The sequence below is a fragment of the Leopardus geoffroyi genome, chromosome X (genome assembly GCF_018350155.1).
Source record: "Leopardus geoffroyi isolate Oge1 chromosome X, O.geoffroyi_Oge1_pat1.0, whole genome shotgun sequence".
In the NCBI taxonomy this organism is placed as follows: Eukaryota; Metazoa; Chordata; class Mammalia; order Carnivora; family Felidae; genus Leopardus; species Leopardus geoffroyi.
The window spans coordinates 115269404-115295672 of NC_059343.1; the positions used below are offsets into that span (position 1 = coordinate 115269404).

Sequence of the window (26269 nt, forward strand, 5' to 3'; positions counted from 1 at the left end):
AACTGAAACGGTTTCAGTTTATGAATGCTATCGATTTCTAGAAAAAAAATTCTGCTACATGTCACAAATGGGGAAAGTTTCCATAAGAGAAACAAAACAGAACACCCCAAAATGAACAGTACATTGAAAATAAAATGCTTTAGTACTACCAAAAGTTAGCGCAACAAATAGCTAGTATATGTCCCCCACTCTAAATTCCTCAGACACGGAGCATTTGTCAATCTTCAGCTTATACTTAACATACTAAACTTTAATCACTAAACTGCTGGATGAACAACACCCCACACCTCCCAGCTGCTGCTTCTTCGTCTTCTTTTTTAACGTTTATTTATTTTTGAGACAGAGAGAGACAGAGCATGAACAGGGGAGTGTAAGAGAGAGAGGGAGACACAGAACCCAAAAGCAGGCTCCAGGCTCTGAGCTGTCAGCACAGAGCCCGACGCAGGGCTCGAACTCACGGACCGCGAGATCATGACCTGAGCCGAAGTTGGATGCTTAGCCGACTGAGCCACCCAGGTGCCCCTATCTCCCAGCTTCTCCTACATGAACAAGTAATACACGTGAGTAGTAATGTGGCAGAACAGAAACACTGCAACGTTTTATGCCATGACCTTTTCGTAGTAGAAATGATTATAAATTCTAAGACCAATAAAAACTGAAGCCATATTTCTTTGATACCAAAAAGAAACCCAAGCTCTATTTTGTTTTAGGGACACAAAGCACCAGCTTTAGAGTCAAATGATCATGGGGTTGAGTCCTGGTTCCAATATTTATTAGGGGTGTGATCTTGGGCAAGTGTCTTAGTCAACCTGAGCCTTGATTTCCTCATCCATAAAATGGGGATTTTGGTACACCTACTTCACAGGGCGGTTATGCAATTTCATAAAATAATATTTATAAAACTCTTAGCATAGTGCACAACATATAGTAAGTTCTCAATTAGAATTAACCACCAACTTAACCTATTTATAATAATAGCTTTGCAATAATAATATACATTGGAAGTGTGCAATAATTTTTTGTATTAATTTACAGAGTTGGGCAACTGTCACCAGAGTCTAATTTTTTAAATTTTTTTTAACATTTATTCATTAAATATTAGACAGAGACAGAGCATGGGTGGGGGAGGGGCAGAGAGAGAAAGAGACACAGAATATGAAGCAGGCTCTAGGCTCTGAGCTGTCAGCACAGAGCCTGTCATGGGGCTCCAACTCACAAACCGTGAGATCATGATCTGAGCCAAAGTCAGACATTCAACCAACTGAGCCACCCAGGCGCCCCTTGGCTTCTTGAATATTAGAAATGTTATGAAAGAAAGCAAAAGGATGTGCTCACATCCAATGCCAACCAGAGGCAAATTTCTCCAAGAGCCGTGGTCTATCAATGCTGTTCCAAATCATCATAATCACTGTCTGAATACAGCCACAGAGACCAAGTGGAATTAATTCACATTCTAGAGATCCAGAACAAGTCATCACCTCCCTCCCGATAAGCCCTTCTCATATCGTTCAAGTGTATGAACCTACACCTGCCATATTCCCCAACAGCTCCGAGAAGGTTCTTAGCAAAGGCTCACAAAGCTAGCAGGTTGTAAAACTATGATTCAAAGCCAGGCTTCCTGACTCCCAAGTCTATGCTCTTTTGGCTACTTCACACTGCTTCCTTATTAGAATCATTCATGTTTTTTTCAGGAATCAAAAAAGAAAAGTACACAATAAAACCTTGGATTGTGAGTAACTTGTTCTGTGAATGTTCCCTGAGGCGAGCAAACGTCTCTAATAAATTTCAACTTGATAAACGAGCGCTGTCTTACAATAACGAGTAGTGCATGACACTGGATGTCACATGATCACAACTGAGCCAACGGTTCTTCTCTCTGTGTGTGTGTGTGTGTGTGTGTGTGTGTGTGTGTCTCTCTCTCTCTCTCTCTCTCTCTCTCTCTCTGCGGGATTGTGGGTGATTGTCTCCCATGCTCAGATGCTTGGTCTCAGGTGCGGTGTTTGGCAGAGATCCGTGATTTTTTGGAACGTTGGAAGGTGCCCACAGCTGGCCCTAGTGTATCTTTTGTCCCTTCAAGGCCCCTACGGACAGTCCTTTGCTTTTCCAGACAAGAGTAAGCTCAGGAATGCTTTGCTTCATTCATTCAGGCTGCCTGCAGAGAGAGACCCTTTCCTCTGCTGCCTTATCGCCACGTACATTAAATACGGTATAAGACCAGAGTTTATTAATACTCTACTGTAGGCAACATCCATTCGTGATAGTGGAAGTCGTCCTACACGATGACCCTCCTCTCTCTGGTCTCCCTCACACCAGCCACGAAAGTTTTCAAAGGGAAGTGCAGGTGAATTTGTTTATTTTCCTTTATATTTTGTTTTTTATTATTTTGTATTATATTACAGAATTATCATCATTTTATATGAATATTTTGGGGTTGTAGAATGAATCATCTGAGTTTCCATTAATTCTTACAGGGAAATTCGCTTTCATATACAAGTGCTTGGGATAAAAGCATGTTTCCGGAACAAATTATGCTCGCAAACCAAGGTTTTACTGTAGTTGCCTTTTTTGTGCATTCGACAATGGTGGCGGGGAACACAACTGTAGAAAAACACATTTAATAGTAGATGTTGCTATTTCAAACCAGCTTGGGGGCTGCCTATACTCGACTTATTATTTGAAATACATGGTTAAATTTTAACAAACCACCTCTTTACTCTCGAGTAAGAGTCCATTCACAATTCCTTGCACTTGGTGAGAATCCCTTTTAATGTGCTGCGCAAGCATCAGTGTGACAGTGTAGAAAAAGCGCTGGAGTGGGAGTCAGATGGCGGAGGCCACTAAGAGCTTATCTTGGCCAAGTGCCTTGCTGCTCTGAATCTCCATTTCCTGTTCCCAGGAAACGAGGAGGATGGAAGCAGGGATGACTAAGGGCCCTTCAGGCTCTAATATTCTCCAACTCACTGATGTCTCCAGGCAAAGCAAAACTGACTTCAGATTCTCTTAACACCCACTTAATTTAAATAATTAATGTCTTTACAGCCTTCGATGGAGAGTCATCAAGTGACTTAATCATGAACTCCTCAGAGAAGAGCAGAGAGTTCAGGTCTCCATCCAAGGCCTCAGGGCCCAGATCACTGGAAGCTGGCTCACTAAAGAGAATGAGGGAAAATTCGTTCGGCGGAGCATGTGACTCTTGATCTTGGCATTGTAAGTTCGAGCCCCAGTTGGGTGTAGAGATTACTTAAAAATAAAATGCTTAAAGAAAACACAATTATCTAAAATCTAGATGTACAGTAAAACTTTACTAACAATCCAGGGAAGGGGCGCCTGGGTGGCTCGGGGAGTTAAGCATCCGACTTCAGCTCGGGTCACGATCTCATGGTTCATGGGTTCGAGCCCCGCGTCGGGCTCTGTGCTGACAGCTCTGATCCTGGAACCTGCTTCTGATTCTGAGTCTCCCTCTCTCTCTGTCCCTCCCCCTGTTTACACTCTCTCGCTCACTCGCTCTCGCTCTCTCTCTGAAAAATAAACATTGAAAAGAAATTTTAAAAACCAATCCAGGGCAGTGTGGAAAAATAAATATATAAAACAAAACCTAGATGTACAAGACAGATGTATCAGGGGCCACTGCTCACACTCTAGAACACGGGCTTGCAGTCCAACAGACCTGGATCGATTCAAACCCTGATCTGGCAATTAAATGTGAGACACATGAGCCAGATCCAGGTTTGTTCAACAACCAGATGTTTATTGGGCACTGAGTAAATGCCCGGTCCTGGGTCAGGAGGCCGGCAATCAAACTCAGGATAATCAGTCCCTATCCGTGAGGATCTCATTGTCTCATGGGTGAGACAGACACTGAAACAGGAAGCTTTCCTACAGGAGGGGACACCTGAGCAAGAGCTGGAACTTGCTTCCCCAAACTCTCTGAGCCTGTTTCCTCATCTGTTCAATGGAGGCAAGGACGTCTACCTCACATGACCGATGTGCGAGGGTCAGCAAGGCCATCAGCGGAGAAACTGAAGACAATAAAAATCCATAGCGACAGTACCCGTGGTGTTTCCTCGCTCTTATGCAAAACATGACCTACATGACCTGCTTGTTTTTATGTTATTTCTTATCTGTCTCACCCCACTAGCATGCCCCACATGAGGACAGGGATCTTTGTTGTGTTCCTAATATATATCACCAGTACCTAGAACAGTGCTTTAGTTATAGTAAGTGCTCACGAGATAGTTCGGGAGGGAGGGAAGGAGGGAAGGAGGGAAGGAGGGAAGGAAGGAAGGAAGGAAGGAAGGAAGGAAGGAAGGAAGGAAGGAATAAAGGAAGGAAGAAAGGAAGGAAGGAAGGAAGGAAGCAAGCAGACCCTTTTGCCCCCTCTATCCTTTTCCTCTTCCTTCCTGACTGGAAGGCCAGCAAGCCTCTTGGACTAAGAAATGACCTTAAGTATGGAAGCCCCATTCTAAATCCAGAGGACCTCTAAAAGCACAAAGCTAGAAGGTGTCTGTGAGCTCATGACATCATGGAACCACTGTATCTACCCTGGAATGCTCACCTCCAGATTCCTTCTGGGCGAGCGAAACCTATGTCAGCTATCATCTTGAGAGGTTTCTGGTATCTGGTGTTGAATGACTTTTCTGAGCGAAGGTCTCAGCTCTAATGTCGCTTTGTTTCCTTCGCGACATTTCTTAACATTTTTTTATTAAACGCTTAACTTCTTTATGGTTTCATTGTTGTCGCTTGTCTGTCTTCCGAACTAGAATGTCAGCTCGATGACTACAGAGACAGCGTCTGTTTGGCTTTACCATCTCCTAGCATATGACTAACACATAAAAAAGAGCCCAATAAATGTTTTTCAAATAAACGATTCAAGTAGCTCGAATATGGCATGATATACAGTGGGGGCACCAGGTCACTCCCATTTCGAAAACTCAGGAGGGGCCCTCTAACTCAATGAGTAAATGTATAGATCGCCAGGATCACTTCTGTTAATACCATTCAACCGAAGTTCACTGCACACCTACTAGGCACCCGGCCCTTTGCCAAGGACAAAGAGAAGCGTTCCCAAACACTCATTTCACAGCACTTCGCGCAAAACTCTCTGTCTCAGTAGCAAGTTAGCAAGAGCAGCCAGACCCTGATCATGGGCGACCCTGAAATCTTAACGATGAATATGTGAGGAGCGATTATTGCTAATTTTCATTAAACGTGTACCAGTTCCCAAACAGGGGGCTGCTTGTTCACGTTATGGCATTAAGATTGATATCCTTAATTTACTTCGCTCATTTCTAACATGCATTTTTTTCCCATTTGGTACTTTTCCTCCTAGATCAAGAAAACACAGAAACAAATACTTCTCATTTCTCCCCAAAGACCAACTTGTTGTGGGTAATTAATATATGACAGACTATAATAATTCCATTGTGGATTTGTCTGTTCTGGTAGTTGAAGTCTTCCCATGAATACTGCTTTGGCATTTTCCTGAATCTTAACGCAACACGCATATTAATATAAAAATGGCCAAGGCCCCTGCTCACTGCAAACCCAAAAGCTGACTGAAACGGGCAGCCACCTAAAGTAATACTAGAAATTGTTCTGGAGGTTGGATCCTGTTTACGTCTGGTTGGTAAAGAAAGGAGAACAGGGCGGGTGGGGGCAGGGGGGAGAAGTTCCACTTTGCGCTGTGCCTAGTTAAGCAGGAAGAGAGAAAAGAACACCAGGGGGCGTGTCAGGGAGGACAGGAAAGGCCAAACTGCAGAACATCCAGCAGGAGGGAGACTGGTACAGAGTGACCACGTTCCGCCTCCACCACAGCAACCTCCTGATTACTGACGGCTACGCCACCCCGGGGACCGCTAATGAGAGAGAAAAGTAGACCATTTTGCTCCCCAAGATGAGCTACGCTACCAGATTGGACATTAAAAATATCAGCCACCAAGTGAGACCAGGAATAGCCAAGCTATAAGGACCACGAAAGGGAAGCACGCACGTAAGAGTGACAATAGGCGACCAGTCATGGACGCCTGGAGACGTGCCTGAGGCTGTGCTAAAAACCTCATAGGTATAACCACTTACAATGTTTTTTTTTTTTTTAATAAAAAAAAAAAAGAGGTACCAGAGACCACTTAGCTCAGTGGTTCTCAACCGAGGACAGTTTGGGCCCCCTGGGGACATCTGGCAGGGTCTGAAGACATCTCTAGTTGTTAGAACTGGGGAGGGGGTGGGCGGATGCTACCGTTGTCTAGGGGGTAGAGGCCAGGGATGCCCCTGACCAACCGATGACGCACAGGATGGTCCCACACAGCAAAGAATGATCCACTCCAGAAAGTCAATGTTGAAGAAATCCCGACTGAGCTCTACCCCCTTACGGTACAGAGGAGATCAAGGTCCAGAAGGAGTCTGTCTTGGCCACAGTCATTCTTATCTGTCATCTCTGTCCCTGTCTTTCTATCCCTCTGTCTATTGGCCAGAGTTTAAAATTTCATGTGACTAGAGGGCCCTGCGACTCTGAAAAGTGTGAAAACCACTGCTCTCATCCCCACGTGTTTTCAGAGAAACTGAAGCGGGTGGTCCCCCTTTTCCAAGCAGCCCGTTGCTACCCAGAAAAACATACAATCCTCGGAGTTAAGTCCTCTTAGGATCATTTTTTTAAATGAGCAGCACAGCCATAATGAGAGGGGGGAGCGCCACCCCCCCAGCCCCCAACGCACACACTGCATCCCACGGATGCCTGAAGTCACATCTTCCCGCTGCCCAGGACCCAGTGAGCTCCCCGCCCTGCCTCAATCACTGCCCACTTGGTCGCTCAACGAAGCATCCCCTCTCCTGCTTTCTCGTGCATCCAGTCCTCTTCAGATCATCTCCTTGGGACAAGACGCTAAGCTGGGAGCAGGGCATCAAGGGAATCTAGGCAAAAACAAGGCATGGTCCAGGTCCTCTAGGGGCTCCCCAGGTCCACAGGGGATGGGAAAGGTAATGAACCATTTTCTACCCGGTAAACTGGGATAGGATAAGAGTCTCTGGAAGCTACCCATTGCTGTGAGGCCACAGGAGGAAAGGAGCACGTGTGGCATCAGGGAGGATCAGAGAAGACTTCCTGGAGGAGGTATCCTGCGTGGCCAGAGGCAAGCAGCCGAGTGTTTCTTGACAGAAGCGTATGTCCTGGGAAACGGGAGAAGCCACAGAGGAAGAGCCGGGCAGCAACGGAGCCTGACGTCCACTCTAGTTTTAGAGTTTTGAAATCGAGGCAAAACAGAAGAATCTTCCGGGAACCCCCAACATACTCCGTACTCAATGATTTACAGCCTCTATCGCCAGCAAAATAAAAGCCGAATTCCTTCCCTTGGCATCTGATGTCCTTCACTGCCTGGTTTTCACCACGTGTCCCACCACAGGGTGCTGCCGAGCGATCCCATGTGGCCCGCTCCTCGCCACTAGGGCTCCCCGGGGAGCTTCTCTCTTTCCCCTCCCCCCCCGTTCCCTCCCGCCCCCACCAGCCTTTGCGAGTACCCAAACCTCGCCCTCTCAGAGCACCCCTGTCCTTGCCTCCCCTCCACAGTGGCCGCTTGCCCTCGGCCTGGCAATCATGAGGTACTCCTCACACTCACCGCAAGCACCAGAAAGAGCAGTTCGTAAACCGCATCTTCATTTACTGAGCGCTAACCGCGTGCCAGCGCCCCAACACGTATCACTTGACTTAGTCCGTCTGGGGGTGCACGGTCATCATCATCCCCATTTCGCGGCGGGAGAAACTGAGACCCAAAGACGTGACGTAGGTTGCCCGAGGTCGCTCAGCTAACAAGGGGGCTGAGGAGGGAGTCAAACCTAGTCCTGGTGGGTCCTCACAGCCAGACCACTCTCCGCCAGCCTACGCGGGGTCCCCAGGGCCGATCCGCTCTGGGATGCCTTCCTTGAGCCCAAAGTCTCTGAGCTCCCTTCTTCCTCTGAACTCTGAGGCATACAGGGTCTCCAGCTTTTGTGGTCCATGCTGTCTCTACGATGCACAGAAATTAGCACCAGTAATACACTGAAATAGTCCTTCCGTGTGGCAGGAACCCTTTTGAGTCGCTTGACAGAGGTTAGCTCATCCAATCCTATTATCACCGCGTCCCCGATGTACAGATGAGACAAGGCACAAAGAGGTGAAGACGCTTGCCAAAGGCCCTACGCGGCTAGTTAAGTGGTCAAGTGAGGATTTGAACTCAGGCAGTTTAGGTCCCACATAGTCTCCCTCACCACTGTATTTACCTCTTGTATACTAACTCCTCTAATCTCCAAAGCAGCCCTCTGAGGCAGGGACCATCATCCCTGTTTTTATAGATGAGGACATGGAGGTTCAGAGGTGTTAAGAAACTCACCCGAGGTCACACAGCCAGTACCAAGAGGATCTGGGATCGGAATCCTAGCAGTCCGGCTCCACAGTCCATGCTCTTAACCACCACCACTCTGTAGCCCTCACCCTGATGAGCCCTAATGAGTGGTCTTGGGTCTCTCCAGCTGTATCACTTTATTCAACCACCCCAAAACACAGCAGGTTCTAGCTGGAGAACAAGGAGTTAGGGTTTTCCAAGCTACGTTGCTGTAGGAGGTTCCCAGCAGGAGGTCTACGAGGCCCCTGACCTCCCTTCGGAGTAAGTCCCAAGAGCAGCTGCACAGCCTGGGCCTCCCACCCCAGAAAGCCCTACGCCCCAGCGCCACCGCACCCCCCCCCCTTGCCCTCCCAGTCCCAGATTGAAGTCAGGCCCAAGCTGACAACCAGGTTCACTACTGAAGTACGGATGACTAATGAAGGCAGAGGAGGCAGAGAAAAATGACAAGCGCATTACTCACCTTTTAAACCACAAACATACAATTATAACCTTACTCACTAATAATTTCAGGTTGCGCGCTCCCGACAAGGGTGCCTCTGTAGGCAAGCGCACCATTTTAGAGTAGCGAGTGGTAGGGGGAGAAGCGTATAATCATTTATCGTTGTTTTTATTGCCCCTCGGGGCTCCCAATGTTACCGTTCTGACATCACTATAATGTATTGCGTTTCCTTCTATTCCTCATCCATACGGCCTGTCCCAGAAGGAGTTCCCAATTTTCATCCCCCGCCAAAAGACGGTACCGGATTTTAAGTGTTTTAAGGTGTTTTCAGGTTTGAAATGTTTTAAGGTGTTTTCTTGGGACAAACACTTCTGCGCTGTTCGCGAAACCAGCGCCTCTAGGAGGTCAGATAAAGAGCGCAGATCTAGAAGCAGGACACGCGCCAGGCCGGCAGGCCCACGTGGGGAGGCACCGGGCCAGTCAGGAGGCAGATGGAATGAGAAGGAAATGTGAGCCAGAGTCTCCTTCTCGGGAAGGAACGGGGCACGCAGGGGACGCAGGTTTAGGAGCAGCTACTTTGAATCATTTCGGCAGGCTCTGGAGCAGAAAGGCTCCTGTAGTTGTCTGGTACCTGGCCCTGGAGTAATTAGGGCAGGTGCATAATTGCCCAGAATGTGACAGTCCCATAAGGGAGGTGGCTGGCGGGGGGGATGAGCTCTGGACTGATGGGTTTGCGTAAGAAAGGCGCACCGGGGGACAGTTCGTTTGCTATCTTCTAGCAAGCGGTGACCCTGGGAAGAGCAGCCCCTCCAGGGTCAGCGAGGCCCCAAGATGCCAAAGCAGCAGAATACAGAAAATAGAAGGTACGGTTAACACAAGGCCTCAGGTCCCTTCTCTACAATGGGCGCCGGCAACAGCTGTGTGGCGTGGGTATGCGGAGTGGCTATCTTGTCTGTAAGTTCAAGCTTCTCCGTGGCCTTCCAAAGCCACATAAAAGTGGAGCGGCTGCGCAAAAATCACAGGAAGGCAGATTGTGATTCCAGAACCTGCTACAGGCACGTGTTCATCCCCGCCGCTCCACGGGCACCACGTTGGTCACGATCGCCAGCGATCTCCGCGTAGCCAGATCCAACAGGCCACGCACAGTGACACTTGACACACTTGCGCACGCGGCTTCTGGGACCCGCACTCTCTTGACTCCTGCTCTTCCTCTCTGGCTGCCCCCCTTCAGGCTCCTCTAAAGAACGTTTAGACAAATAACGGCCTTTTCTCACAATGAACATGTTCCAAATTGAATTCCTGATGACTCCCACGCACCAGCGTCTTGATGACTTTCCTCGCCCAGGCTTCCTCATCTTAGTGAAAGGGACCGCCATTCACTCAGCCCCTCGGCCCCGAACCCTGGACTCTTCTCTTCCTCTCGCACTCCTGTCCACCCCATCAGCAAATGTCGTCAGTTCTGTCTTCAAAAATGCATCTCCAGGGCGGGGTTTCTCAACCTGAACACTACCGATCTTTCGAGGCAGATAGTTCTCCGCTGGTAGGACCTTCTCTGTTTCTGTAGGAAACTGGCATTGTGACAATCAAAGATGTCTCCCAAACATTTCCAAAGGTCCTGTGGGGGGCAAGCTTGCCCCAGGAGAGAACCACTGCCCTAAAGGAGTCACTTCTCACCGCCTCGCCCTAAATCCGAGCCACCGTCAGCTTTCGCCTGGAACAGGACAACAGCCCTGTTCCCACGCCTGCCTTCCCCTTAAGGCTGGCATTCACATTTTTTTTTTTTTTAATGGCGATGTCCTGGGACTCCTGGGTGGCTCAGTTGATTAAGTGTCCTACTTCAGCTTAGGTCGTGATCCTGCGGCTCGTGAGTTCAAGCCCTGCAATCGGGCTCTGCAGTGACAGTGTAGAGCCTGCTTGGGATATTCTCTCTCTCTCTCTCTCTCTCTCTCCAACTCCTGCTTTGTCTCTCTCCAAACAAATAAATCAACTTAAAAAACATTCTTTAAATGCTGATGTCCTTATCATGGCTTACAAGGCCCTCCATGGCCTGGCCCTTGCCCACCTCTCCTGCCACTCTCTCCCACACCATGGCCCCCTTGCTGGTTCTCAAACACGGGTAGATTCCTGAGCACAGACCCTTTATACCTACTCTCCTCTCTGCAGACAGGCTCTGCTGCGGTTGTCCAGGGGCCTCACTTACTGCGTGTAGGTCTCCGCTTAAATGTCACCTCCTGGGGGAGGGGGGCCTTTCCCCAGCTTTCCCCAGCACCCTGGTCACTATCCCCTTCTTTCCCTTTCCCTTCGAGGCATTTATTACCGCCCGCCGTTCGAGTGAGCCTTGTGTTATGTGTGCGTAGTGAGTTTCAGTTCCCTGCTAGCCTATGCTGTCATCCAAACAAGGCAACCACATCTTCCCAGAAAACCTGAGCACTCCAGTCCCTTGAGGCTGCAGAGCCTGTGTCCCACAGTCCCTGGCTGCTTGCTCTGCTCACAGGTGCAACTCCTGTGTGCCACCGCACGGAGGGCGGTACCCTACTGCCCTGGGCTGTGGGTACCTGTGACTAATAAACTGTTGTCCATCTCATATGCCCAGTGGCAGATGACGTGCCGGGCCACCCCCATCACGCTACGGCACAAACCTCTCCCTCACTGGTGGGGTGAATTAGGAGACAATTCAAACAATATATAAATGAACACAGAAATCTTTTCAGTGTCGAAGCCCATCAGAGGGCACCCAAGCTATCGCTTGCCTCTGAGTCCCCTCTTGCCCAGGATAAACACCGCTTGGTGCCCGCAGCACCCCCACAGGCCTCGACTTCGAGGCTGTGCCCCCTCACACGCTGCTCTGCCCGGCGACGCGGAGCCCACAACTCAGCACAGGCACTTGGTGCCACACGCGGGCTGGCCACTGAAACGAGAACACCAGGGCTCCAACATTGACAAAAAGTCTGGGCTCAGATCAGAACTCTGCAGCTTGCACTCGCCCTGGCCAGTTCCCCTCCTCCCCCGGAGTCTTGGTTTGCTCATCTGGAAAATGGGACCAACACCAGGACCCTCACCAGGTTTTCGCGAGGCTCAACGGGCACTCATTAGACGCTCACTGTTTTTGCTAACATGAGCACCATCAAGCCCGACGAGGCAAATGGCACACAGGAGTGAGCAGAGGCTGGGGGTGGAGGTCGGGCGAGAGCGAGCTGAGGATGAACACAACCGGCCTGGGCTTCCAAACGAACCCTCTGGGGAGAGGGTGCTGCTGCTAAGTCCGGCTGCCGGGACAGTGAACCGTCTTCAGGCTCCAAAACGAGAAGAGTTCAATGACCAAAAACCAAATATTACGTTTTATGCTTCGGTCCAGGAGACAGAAAAAAAAAACAAAAAACAAAAAACCCTTTTCATTTTTTGTTTTTTTTTCCAAAATTGGGAAGCCAAGGTGGTCATGACATGGAACAAGGACCCAACCCACTGAAATCCATTATGGGAGCGAGGTGGGGAAAGTCACAGAAATAGAAATTGCCACACATCTGACTTCAGGGGTATTTTTAAGTCTCCTTAGAAACAGCCTCCCTGTGGGAATATTCGTATTTAGGACTGATTATTTCATAAATGTCTTCAATCTGATCCAGAAAAAAAAAAACTGTTGTCCCTAACACCAGTAAATTTTGGGGGGACAAGAAAATGATGTTCAGTTCTATTTTCAGCTCGCAAAATTATGGATTTTGTAGTGTTCCGCCTGCCATTCATTTAAAAAAAAATAATTCGTTAAGAATGAAAACTATTTTTTTTCCCCTTTGGGGAAACTCCAATATAATCTGGAAGAGATCCCATGTTTATGACGGACTTCCACAGAGCTGAATGTCTTAGTTTTTATGAGCCGTAAGCTGCATCAATTAAAACAAATGAAACGAGCCAAAGAGTTTGGTTCCAGTTATATTCCAAACAGCACTTCGAACAACCCATAGCCCTTAACCGAATCCTAAATAAAGCGATTAACCAAATGCGGGCTGGGTATCAGCTCAGTGCCAGGTCCTATGTTTGGGGATGAACTTGGATGAGCTTGGATGAAGCTGTGTGGCTGACGGGCTCACGGCTGCTACAGAGCCAAGGCCTTGGAAAGGGGTCGCCCGGTAGGGAGAAAGGACAAGGGTAGAGAGTCACAACAGGTCCGTGTGTTCATTCGCCTGCGGATCTCACGTAAGCGTCTGGCCCCTGCTACCCGCGCCTGGGGTCTCTCCTCCACTCATGTGAGGGGCTTAACACGCAGGCAAACGGTCGGCCTTGAGCAAGTCACTTCGCCCCTTGGAGCCTCCATTTCGCCACACTCTCAACGGGGACACTAAGCGCGCCTATACCTTACAGGGCTGGACGCACTTGGCAGTCGGCAATGGCTGGAACGCGGCCGAGCCCGTTCACTTACATACCGTCGACGGCACTTTTTGCACTCCCAGGCAGAGCTGAAGAGTTGAGACAGAGTCTTTATGGCCCACGAAGCCCAAAATATTTACTATCTGGCCCTTTACAGGAAGAATTTGCAGATCCCTGCCCTAGAATGCCCTGCCCTTTCTCCTACTTGAATAAATCCCATTCATCTTTTAAATTTCAGCTCAAGAGTCCTCCTCTCCGAGAGACTTTTCTAGACCTTTCACCCCACCAGCACTCCAATTTGAGCCTTCAAACTGCACTCAATTCATGCCCCTCTGAAGCGCTAATCACACTGGTTAGAATTCTCTGTCTGAAACCCAAGACAGTGACCTCCCCGGGGGCAGGGACTGTGGCTCATTCATCTGTGGACCCTGAACACCCAGGACACAGAGGCTTGACCCAGGAGTGGTATTAAATAAATCCTGATGGAATGAACGGGCTCGGCCGTGCTGGGTTTGTAATGTCACACGAAGCTACAGAACCCACCGCTCAACAACTGCCATCGCACTTGTTGAAGTCAAGGTCATAGCCCATCAGTGAGAATAATGACCACGGGAGGACGCTACTCTCCAACAACCAAGTGTGGCTGAAGAGACATCACCAGGAGAGTCCCACCTGCCCCCGCTGCTGGCAGAGAAGGCTCGCCCACCAGGCCCACAGCCCCAAAAGCTACGTTCGGCTCCGAGCACAGCTTTCCCAGGGGCCTGTGGGCCGACGCACATCCCAGGCTGTTGGGTCCGCTTGCCTCTCCAAAGGCCTTACCTCCTTCACTCCAGCTCACCATACCTTGCCTTGGCCAATCACCCACCAGTGGCACAACACCCACTGTGTCTCGAGCACTGCCTTCGAGAGGTATGCTGGCGTGTCCATGGGCCTGATTTTTGACCTTGACATTTTCTTCTTTGGAACTCATCTTAATATCAGGGATGGGGCACAGTGCCACAGAAGGAAAGCACTGGACTTGGAGTCAGAAGACCCAGGTGTTACTACTGGTCCCCCCACTTTCCAACTGTGAGAGCCCTGGGCAGCTCAGGCCTCAGCTTCCTTATCTGGAATTTGGAGACGATAATGTTACCAGGTCGGAGGAAGTGAGGAGACCACGGGAGCGAAAACGCTCTTCTGTCCAGGAACTAATCATTCTCAAAGGACAGGAATGTGGCCCCTCTCCCGGGAAGACCTTTCAGTCATCCGAGGGGCTCTCACAAACCATATCCAGCTCTGGGAGGATCTGGAACGTGGCCTTCCTGTCTTGAGATTCAGAGCTGTGGTGAAGCACTTTGCCCCCTGCAAGGGGGTCGTGACTCAAGGGCCCGGGGCCAGAAGAAGGCTGAAGGCCACGTCTCTGGTGGTGGCCGGATGGAAGTGGACAGGACCGTCGGTGCCGAGGGGAAGGCCAAGAAAAAAGGGGGCTCCGGTGATGTTCCCCAACCTTTTTCATGTCATGGCATGTCCACCTCTCTCTCTACCTCTAGATAGCTCCTCAGCCTGGACTCACAGGCACCTCTCTACCTCCACGTGGGTCCCAGCCTCTTCTCAGTTGGGGAAACACAATTCGCCCAGGGCAGGCACGTCAGAAGCTCAGCTCCAACATCACCCTCAGGACTGGGTCCTGGCTCCATTTCTCACTGCTGGGGCGATGCCTTATTTCTGACAGTGACACCCTGCCTTGTCCCCCAAATCCAGTCACCCGTTTCTTGTCTTGTCCCACTGCATTCAAGGCTGATGGCGTTCTCCAGCTCCTCCGGGTCTGGGCTCCTGTCTTATTCCTTCCCTATCTCTGAGGGCCTGGAATGAATAGTCTCAGTCCCGATCGGGACTCCCAGTCACTACCTACAGCCACAACTGCCAGTCACCAGCCCCACGGTGGCACCCCAGGTACCATACTCTACATTTTCTCCAGCACTCTGCTGCGAATTATTCTCCCCAGTGCCCGTGCGGTCCCACCTGGGGTAACTGCGACGTGCGTCCCTGTGCTTCCTGGCCCGGCCCCTGCCTAGTCCACGGACCGGAAAGGCTCCTCCTGTCACGTGGCATAACTTTTAGGGGCTCGGGCTTCAGAATGTCAAAGACACGAGTCACAGCTGCAGCCCTACTGCTCACAGCCATATGGCCTTGAACACATCAGCCTACTTCAACTTCCTCATTTACGAATGACCACCTTAAAGGGTCATTGTGTGGGGCGCGTGGGTGGCGCAGTCGGTGAAGCGTCCGACTTCAGCCAGGTCACGATCTCGCGGTCCGGGAGTTCGAGCCCCGCGTCGGGCTCTGGGCTGACGGCTCGGAGCCTGGAGCCTGTTTCCGATTCTGTGTCTCCCTCTCTCTCTGCCCCTCCCCCGTTCATGCTCTGTCTCTCTCTGTCCCAAAAATAAATAAACGTTGAAAAAAAAAATTAAAAAAAAAAAAAGGGTCATTGTGAGAACTGATATAAAAAAAAAAAACGTTGCTTTCGTTCCTTAAATAGTTGAGCGCTCACTGTAATTGTTAGTTATAGGAAGGAAAATGCTGGTTAGGCCATCCCATGGTCAGTGCTGACTGGCCCCTGAGGTACACTCCAGCACCTGGAGCATCTATGTGGGCACAACAACACGATACAACCACCGTGAACACTGTACCTAATTTACTCCGTTCATTCAATAAATGTGGGGGGGGGGCCTCCCCTGTGGAGATACTCTGTCCGAGGCTATGGAATCAGTCTTTCCAAACCTGGTTCTTAAGCAAAATAACCTGGGAACTTTACATATAGGTATGTATGTATATACGTGTATATGTGCAATGCAACAGAACATATAATGCAATATATTCATCGTCTATTTATTATACCCCTAAACCTACTGAATCTGAACCACTAACATCAGGGATATCTGTGTCTGTTAAGGCTCAGGTGATTCTAAGAACCAGCCCAGCTTCAGAATTGATGTGATGGAGAAAAGAGAGAGAGGGGGGCCTAAATCCTACCCTCAAGGAATCTGGTGGGGAGGCATGCCTGGATGGGATGAGGTTTAACATGGCCCTCTTTAGGCTCTCCGCGGCACAAGTCAACTATTGCAGAAGCGTAGAGCACGTTTGTTGGGGGCTTCTGAGAAAGATGGTTTCGCACCAGCGACAGACCTCAAAAAATGAAGGAGGATTTCTTACACCTGAAGAGTGGAGGGACCGGACCCACAGCAGCAGCAGGAAGCAATGAGCTGCAGACTGGTCCTCGTGTCCAAACTTCTCACGTTTCTTTATGAACACGGTGATTGATGAGCGAGGTCTCTCCCAAGTGCCACGGTGGCACAGTCTGGACACTCCACATGCCGAGGAAAAGCCCAGGCAGAGAGCTAGGAGGCAGATCCCTCTTCTGCTTGAAAAATGGCAGCGGGCAGGCTACAAGATCCTGGCACGTTCTCCTCTTCTCTGACTAGGACCACTCCTGCCTGCTTGCCTAAAGATGAGGCCAAGTCACTAACGTTCCATCTCATCAGCTCTCTGACACCCTGGAGAAAGCCACTAGTCGGTCTCTAACTCATTTTCAAAGCCCGTATACAATAAAGACCCTGCCCCCTCTTCTTCCAATAATGTTTATGGACGACCTTTCATAAGTCAGGCACAGCGCTAGGAACTGGATGGATATGGAAAGAGAGACTAACTCAAGATTGAACAAATACATCACAGAAAGTATGATATCCAATGATCATTTTGAAAACTGTTTAGTACTTCTTCCTGCTCATTTTTCTAGACTAATTTTGCCAGTAATGTGTCCCATCTCACGAAGTAGCCCACCAGGTCTTTAACTGGCACGTACCGATACGCCATATGAACTCAGAGAACACTGTAATCGTTCCCATGTTTTGTCTTTCCAACTGGAGCAAGGTATCTCTCCGTTCATTTATCCAATGCCTTCCATTCCTCCCTTTAGGTGATATCATTTCATTTAAATAAATCTCACGTCCCAAACTCAATCAACGTCCAAGAATTTAGCGTATTTTGTCTCCATGGCAAATGAATTCTCTTCTTCATCATATTCCTTAGTGTTTTTGCAACCAGGAACATGACTATTCGTGTTCATTGGCCTTGAATTTCAAGATGTCGTTAACCTCACGTATACCAACTGGTATGTGATGACCCTGTATGTTCTAGAAATGCAGTTTTTCTGGGGTATGCTCCTGGTACCTATCACAATGCCTGGCATACAATAACTGCTAGGCCTAGTGAAGAAAAGTATGGTTTTCTTTGCTGATGGTGCTCATCTAATTCCTTTTTCCTTACTAATGACTATGGCTCATATTTCTAGCACAGTGCGAAAAAACCTGTAAGAGTCCTACCTTGGGCACCTGGCTGGCTCAGTCAGAAGAGCATGCGACTCTTGAACCTGGGCTCGTGAGGTCAAGCCCCGCGTGGAGTATAGAGATTACTTAAATAAATAAATAAAAACTTAAAAAAAAAGGAGTCCTACCTTCATCAACTGTAATTTTTCCTCTTTGTATGGAACTCTCTTCTCTATGAATTAGATATAATATTTAAATATATGAAAACTCTCCTTTTTGCGTTGTTAAATCCACTGTCCAAGAATAACTGCTCCATTTGTTAGATGCCTTTTCAACATCTATTGAGATATTACTTTAACTGTGTTTTCATATTAGTATGATGAACTGTCACATTAATTTTAATTTTATCGGCCTATCCTGTGTTCCTGGATTAAATGTCACTTGGTCAGAGACAAATTTTTAAGTGGAATTATTTCCTGTTTATAATTGTTAGAAAATATGGGGCGCTTGGGTGGCTCAGTCGGTTAAGCGTCCGACTTCAGCTCGGGTCATGATCTCACACTCCGTGAGTTCGAGCCCCGCGTCGGGCTCTGTGCTGACAGCTCCGAGCCTGGAGCCTGCTTCCGATTCTGCGTCTCCCTCTCTCTCTGCCCCTCCCCTGCTCATGTTCTGTCTCTCTCTCTGTCTCAAAAATAAATAAAAACATTAAAAAAAAATAAGTATGTGATAATTGTTAGAAAATAATGGCTATCTATAAGAGAAGTTGCCCTATAATTTTCCTTCCTTGTTCTTTTTACCAACTTGGGGGTTGCAAGCATACTTCCTCAAAAGGTAACTTGGGAATTGAGCAAACCAGCGTTAATTCGGCTTGAAAAACAATTTAGGGGAGGCAGGATTTTTTTACACTTGTAGAAAGGACAATATGGGGAAAGATGATAAACTTGTTAGCCAGATAGATCTGAGTTCGAATCCTAGCTCTACCAGTTACATACTGTGTCACTCAGGTAAGTCATTGAACTTTTCAGAGCCTAGTATATGAGCTGTAAATCGGTGTTACCAATAGCTCCCATATATAATCATTGTATGGGTCAGAACTTATAAGTGTGTGTGTGTGTGTGTGTGTAAATGATCTAGTCCAGGTGGTCAAAAAGTACCATGGCTTTCAACCCTTGGGATCTTCCTATGTATGTAGTAGGTCCAGATACCCACGGTTTGTGTGGGTTTCATTGTAAGACTTTAATAACTTCTTGTTTCTTTCTCTGCAATTGGTCTGGTCATGTTTTCTGGTTCATCTTGCATGAGTTTTTATATTTTGCAATTTTGTGAGGCGTCATTCATTCCCAGTCTGATTGATCTGATTCATTAGCAGACAGGAAAGAGGACTTTTTATCTGCAGATTTCTAAATCTTTTACATTTGTTGTCAGCTCTCCTGTCTCATTTCTAATTTAATGAATGTGTGATTTCTCTTTTAATAAATTTGTGATGAAACTACTGTTCATTTCTTTTTCCAAAATCAGCTACAGGGTTTATCGGCTTTTTCTCCAGCTTATTTCTACTTTTAAGTTTATTAATTCTGCCCACTCCTTCTGGCTCTCTGACATTGTTCCTATTCAAAAACATCTGGATGCAAGCTTAATTCATTATGCTCTGCTTTTCCTTTCTTAGCAACATAAACACCTAGAATAATGTATCTTCCTCTAAGCACCACTTTGGCAACAACCCACAGTATTTTGATATATTCATATTTATGTTTGTTTTGCTTATTAAAAAGTCTGGGTTATTAGGTTCTGCACTTCCCCCAGGAGGTGTTATTTAAGAGACTGTGTTATTCATTTCCCTTATTTTTTTTTTCTCATTTCATTATGGCTTCATAAAGTGTTTTTTAGTACTTTTGTCTTCTTACATTTTCAAAGTATGCATCCAAATCTAGGCATACCATTAGTTTTTATGAATGATCCACACGCATTTGCAAAGAAATGTTATCGCTCCCTTAAGAGTAAATAATGTGATTAGTTTGAAATTTATGCTGTCATTTTTAATTAAAGTAAGAGCAAGAGGACCCTGAAAAATGTGCATTTTCTTCTGTAGATTCTAATCTTAGTTATGGGAATTCTTCCAAAGGAAAATGAAATGCTGTTAGTTCATTTCCTAACGTTGCCACTTAACGTAAGAATGACAGTCCGTCTAAACAAAGTACTTTAAAGTGTTAATTCTAACCAAACGTAGTAATTCATGGTATTTAAACTTGGGAACGCAGTAAAATGTCATTTTAGTAGAAACTGTGCTCCTCTTCTAGATAAATAGCCCTTGGTTGGGGGGCGGGGGGTGAGGGGGAGCGGGAAATCCACACAACTCTTTTCTGACAGTTGACTGGAACTTTCCAATGTATATCCACAGGCTCTTCGTGGGGGAGAAGGCTTCAGTGGTCAAACACATTTGGAAAATGCTAGTTTGCACTGAGGTTTCCTTACTGCAAAATTTCTTAGGGTCTTTATATACTAATGTAGATTACAAATTTCTTAAAAAGGGATATAGGTTCCCCAGTACTTGACCATGAAACCCGTCATCGCCGACCATGTCTGAAGCACTAGTCTTTTCATGGAATACACTTTGGGAAACACTATCGGTGAGTAACAAAAAGCAGTTCTCCAAAGGGAGGTTTGCCTGACCTTGGGAAGCAAGTTCCCCAGGCAAACACCAACGCCCCACTAGGAGGCCCAGGGAGGTCAAGCCGGGGATAGATAGTTCTCGGCAGAATCAGGAGGAAAATTTCCTCACCAGGAAGCTGGGGCAAAACAAATGCAGAGGATATGAGGGTAGGTAGCGAAAAGAGTGCATTGGTGACTGTTCTACAGATTTCGAAGGGTGTCCGTCCCTTAGGATCAAGGCAGAGACTGTCTCCAGTCAAACTGAGCTTTAGATAGCAGAGGAAGAGCAACCTCGTGCTAGGAGAAACGGGTCCCTTCTCCTTGGAGGTTCCCAACCATGCAGTCAGAGTGCCCTCTCCCACTCCTCATCACTGTCACCCCAGGCCTCCTGAGCACTCCCTCGCATTGGCTGGGGGCTCCCGGTCTCCCACTCCCCCTTAAGTCCCACCCGCACCCAAATGACTTCAATGCGCATACAGGTAACACAGCCGACCTCTGGCCTCTCGGTGTCTTGCTCTCCTCATCTCCAGAGGTCACTTCCGTTTATCCATATTGACCTCTAGAATTTGTACTCACCTGGAACAGTTCAACTCTGATATCTGAAGTTCAAACTTAAGCCGATCTTCTGGCCACTAGAAAGTAGAGAAGTCAGAAGACCAGGAAGCCTGCGTGAAGTCCATTAGGCCACTCTTGGTTCCATCTTCGGTATGGGAGTCCCTGACTCCAATCACTCTTTGCCAACATCCTCAACTTCTGTACCTCCTTTTCCTTCCATTTCTCCCACCTGGCAAAGCCCCAACTCCAGATCAGCACGGCAAGAACATATGTTCATGCTGTCCCACCCTTCTTGAGTCTTCACCCTGGACAACAGCTTTTCTAGATGTTCTGCTCCAGTTTTTCTCCCATTCCTCAGTACAGCTCATTTCATCTTTCTACCTGTTTCCTTACACTTGACCTTACTACCTGTAAAAATATAGCTCCTGCCTGGGGCACTTTGGTGGCTCAGTCGGTTAAGCGTCCGACTTCAGCTCAGGTCATGATCTCACAGACTGTGGGCCCGAGCCCCGCGCGGGGCTCTGTGCTGACAGCTCGGGGCCTGGAGCCTGCTTGGGATTCCATGTCTCCCTTTCCCTGCCCCTCCCTGGCTCACTCACTGTCTCACCCTTTCTCTCTCTCTCTCTCTCTCTCTCTCTCAAAAATAAACATTAAAAAAAATTTTAATATAGCTCCCGCCTACCACCCTTTCATCTGCCTCTCCCCAGATACACTGAACAACTAATTGTTCTCAGGAGACATCATGGTCTGTCTTGCCACTGGGACTTTGCACATGCTGTTTCCTCTCCCATGTTAGCTGAAGCTTCCCTAGCCTTCCATCTCGACACTGCCTCTCACAGAAGGCTTTGCCTACCCCCAGGCGAGCTTACGTGTTCTCATCATCACGTGCATCACCTTGCATCAAGATTTCCTCCAAACCCGACCATCTCGACCCATAAACTGCCAGACCTGCCGTGACAGCAGGAGCCATTCTTAGTCACTCCTGGACCGCTAGTACACAGCACAGCATAGTCTAAGACAGTCCTCACCCCAGGTTTGATGAATGAGCGAGCATAGCGCCATTAAATGATACTATTAAAGAAAGGGGTGAATCAAATCTAAAGTGATTTAGAAGAGCATGTGGGACTTTGAAGGTGTATAATGCCTTTTCCTCATGCTTCACATAACTAACTTCTAACTACCCTTCAAGATTCGACTCCCATGTTAACTCCTCCAGAAAGCTCTCTAGCCCCCGGGGCCAGAGTCACTGCTCCTCCTCAGGGCTACCACAGTCCCCTGCCACTAACCTCACTCACTATATTGTCATTAAATACTTACGTGACGCATTTTGTATCTAAAAGTGTGAGTCTTCTGAGGGCAAAGAGTGTGCCTAACATTTACGTCTACATCCATGTGTCAGAGGTCCCCAAGAACCGCCCCCCCAGGTTCAAAGACCGGCTAGAAGGACTCGCAGGTCTCAACAAATTGTTGCACTCACAGCTATCATTTATTGCAACAAACGGATCCAAAGCAAAGTTGGCAAAGGTGAAGGGTTGTCTACCAGGGATGCTCATTAGACTAAAGGTCCCAGGTTTTTCTACGGGGATGCTCACATAGGCACTCTGCCAAGCACCTATCAAAATTTCAGACTCCCTAGGGGTACCTGGGTAGCTCAGTCGTGATCTCCCAGTCATGAGATCAAGCCCCACATCAGCTTGGGATTCTCCCTTCCCCCCCCCCCGCCCCGCCCCTCCCCAACTCGTGCTCCCTGTCTCTCTCAAAATAAAGTTAAAAACAATTCAGACTCCCCAAATTCAGCATCAGTAACACTGCTTGTACAAACAGTTTAGGCACAGGGAGCCCTCTTATCATTTAGGGAATGGTGGCAACCTTCCTGAAATTCAGATCACCAGATGTTAGCCAGGAACCAACCTTGCAAGCAGGCCTTCCAAAGGACAGCAGTCAGGCTTGCTATGCTACCTCTTCTTGGCATAATCTAGAACACCTCACGGTGAGCCTGGCCCGGAGGAGGCATTCAGGGCATGTATGAAGGATGGACAAATGTCCGACATATAAGTAGTCAATTTCCCTCAGCAACCCCCCTGACTTTTCACAATCGCTCCACCACGGAAGCTGTCAGTTTCACTGTCGACCCGAAACTGACCGAGAGATTAAACAACACGGCAGGGAAGATGCCAAGACTAGGACCTGATCCTCTGGCTGCCTCGTCCGGACCTCATGCCTTTTGCGCTTCCCCCACAGCTGCCTACCCGGTGGGGATTATACAAGCCGGCAGCGAGTGGAGTAGGGCAGGAAGAGAGCAGTGCCTGCCAGGCTGAGCAGGCAGAAACCCACCAGAGGCATCCACCCACCGGCCCAGCGGTGGGGAGTTGGCCGCAGCCAAAGCAGGCCCTACTTCAGGAACATTCATTCAGCTTTGCCAGTCTCCCCACAAAAACACAACCCTCGTATCCGCGGACGGAGCCAACTCTGAGGCCTACAACAGCAGGCCAAGCGCCATCCAATGACTCACCTACCGAGCTGGGATGCGTGTGCGTGTTTAGGAAAACCCTTTCAAAACCACTGTGAAGCAACCTGTACGCATCCGGTTCTAGTTCAAGTCCTTTGCCTTGTATTCAGCGCCTGCTCTGGCCAGAGCGCTAGCCTGGGCCTTGGGAATACAGAGATGAATGAGTTCTAGTCACTGGCCTTGAAGACTATGTCACAGATAAGGGTTCAAAAGTGGAAGTGTCCTTGCTCTCTTCTCCCAAGATTGACTCTGGGGACTGTCCTTTGTCGATGCAAAGTTGAAAGGACCCACTGGAATCGATAGCAACAATGACAGGGGCAACCAGCATTTATTAAGCACTTACTGAGCACATTACATGCATCATTTCTTTTATTCCTCATAATAGCCCTGTGAGGTAGGGGGTCCTGCCAGCCCCACATTGTAGACGAGCAAACTGAGGCTTAGAGGGGTTAAGTAGGTTTCTCAAGCCCCAACACCCACGAAGTCGCAAAACTGCGATTCAAACCCGCTTTGACTCGACCACAAAACCCAAGTCACTACCCACATCGCTCGCTGCCTTAGAAGAGCCAGTGTGGAAGTCGAGAAGGCCAGCTGAAGGAGAAGGACAGCAGCCCCTCCCAACCCAGGGGCTCTTTCTGCACTAAGCATAAAACGGTCTGGTCACAGGAGGTGCGCACTGGGCCCAAAGAAAAGGTCTGTGACCCACGGCCCACCATCCATTTTCCTAAGAACACCTCCCTTCACACGGACCAAGTGCACTCGGTAAGGGTCCTGTCTCCTCAGGCCTCAGAATGCTCTGGCTGGGGTTCCAATAATAAGCACCCCTTCCACAGGGGACCGATTTCCAGGTTCCAAAGCACTTTCACGTGCACGACCTCCCTGGAGCCTCCCAGCAGCCTTCTGACTGAGGCCTGATCCCCTCCCTGCTGATTAGAGAGCTGACACGGAGTTTGACGGGTGTCAAGTGACTGGCCCACATCGAGCTGCTTAGGAGGCAGACAGCAGACCCTGACCTAGGTCTTCTGGTTCCAGATCTGGAGCTTGTGCATATGAAATTGCCTTTGGTACTAATTAATATAGAGCCGTCACCATCCCACCACGCAAGGTGGGTAAAGATTTACTGAGCGCCTCACTGCCTACAAAGAACTGTAAGAAACACCCAGGAATCCACAAAAATGGGCACGAGCTATGTGCCCGGGCATGCATACGGAGACACTGGAGAATAGTCAGATCACTGAAATCACCCCAAGATGTTAGCATAGTTTTTAAAGAGCGTATTCAATAAACTGTCCAATCCCTTCCAGGCCTGAGAAGTAGACTAAACAAAGGAGGGTGGCCAATTAAAGGTGCTAAGAACGTTCAGGCTTCCAGAAGTGTACAACGGTGATTGGAAGGGGGAGAAATTGGTCGTTCTGCTCCTCTGAAAATGATCTGCGTGCACCTTAATGAAAGAGGCAACCTAAATGCAGTGAGACCTGTCATCGCCGTGGGCCCTCTACAGATTCACCAATTCATTTCCTCAACAAACACTTAGGTGGGACTACATGTCAGGCACTATACCGGTCCCTAGGCCCAAGAGGTAAAATAGGGCACAATGTGGGAGAAATATGCAGAGTAGGCTGGGGGAGGGGGTCAAGGTACTAGGAACAGCATGTACAAAGGCTCTGGAACAACAGGAGTGAGGCTACTGACCAATCCCTCCTCCTTGAAACCCCTGGCTTCCGTGAAGAACATCACTCTGATTTTCCTTCCACTCCCTCGGACATTCCGTTTCTATCTGTCTTACCGATTTTACTCTTCCAACTTTTTTTTTTTTAAGTTTTATTTATTTGAGAGAGGGAGAGAGAGCGCCCACAAGCAGGGGAGGGGCAGAGAGAGAGGGAGAGAGAATCCCAAGCAGGCTCTGCGCTGGCAGCGCAGGGCCCGATGCGGGGCTCGAACTCACAAACCGCGAGATCGTGACCTGAGCCGAAATCAAGAGTCGCACGCTTAACCGACTGAGCCACGCAGGCGCCCCTGACTCCTCCAAACTTTAAAAAAATAGTGTTCCTCAACTCGGGTCATGCCCTTTCTTCCGGACCCTCTAGTCTTGTACAAGCTCATCCATAATCCATGGCTTAATGGCGCATTCGCATCTTCCGCACAGTCAACCTCCCGATCTACGTTTCCAGCACGGGTCAGGCATCTGAAATCCAGACTTGCCCATCCAATGAGCTACTCTTCTTCTCCCCTTTCAGGCTTTCACAGGTATCTCCAACTTAACCCCAATCGAAACTGGAATCATTCCCCACCTCACTCACTGCTCTGTGTCTAGTGAGTGCTTCCAGTAAATGACATCATCCAGGGGCTGCAATGAGAAATCCAGGAGTCTCACCCCTCCCCACTCCCCACCCAGCAGCAAGTCCTGAGGTCAGCTCTGCACTCTAACTCTCTTTCAGACCTGCCCGCCCCGCTCCATCCCCGGCAGCCCCATTCAGGGCCAGAACACCTTGGCTCTCTCCCAGTCTCATGCAGCACCCTGCTCCCGGGTCTCCCCACTTCCCTCCTTCCCCTTATACAAATCAGTTCTGTACTGAGTCATTCTGACCTAGCCTCCTACCCACCCAAATCCCTGGCCCAAGGGGTCATCTCCTTCTTTCCACGACGGGGAGGCCAGGGCAGCAATCAGACTGACCTGGTCAAGCGATCACGCACCTCTCCTCATTCCTCTGATGGCTTTCCTCTCACCGAGCGGGAAAGCTGAAATCCTTACGCCAGCCAGCAAGACTTTCCACCATCCGGGGCCCTACTGCCTTGGGGATTTCGACTCCCGCCACCCTGCCTGGCTCAGTCCATTCCAGCCACACTGGACTTGTCACGGGGCCTTGAGCACCCCCATTATCTTCCCTCCTTAGGACCTGTTTACCTTGCTCTTGTCCGTCTAGAACACTCTTTTCCCTCATGCCTTCTGTCCCCTCCCTTCAGGCCTTTGCAGAAACGCCGCCCTCTGCTTGAGGTCGTCCATCGCCTCTCTGTGTAAATCGGCACCCTTTCTGCCACCCCGCACTTCTGGACCACGACTGCCCTTCTATATGTACTTGCT

The 26269-nt window shown here is 48.7% G+C and overlaps 1 protein-coding gene across 5 annotated transcripts in view; it reads right to left on the reverse strand.

The window, feature by feature from the left end:
* Positions 1–26269, reverse strand: part of FGF13 (fibroblast growth factor 13) — a 469640-nt gene that overhangs the window by 371123 nt on the left and 72248 nt on the right. The gene's annotated exons all lie outside the window — the stretch shown is intronic.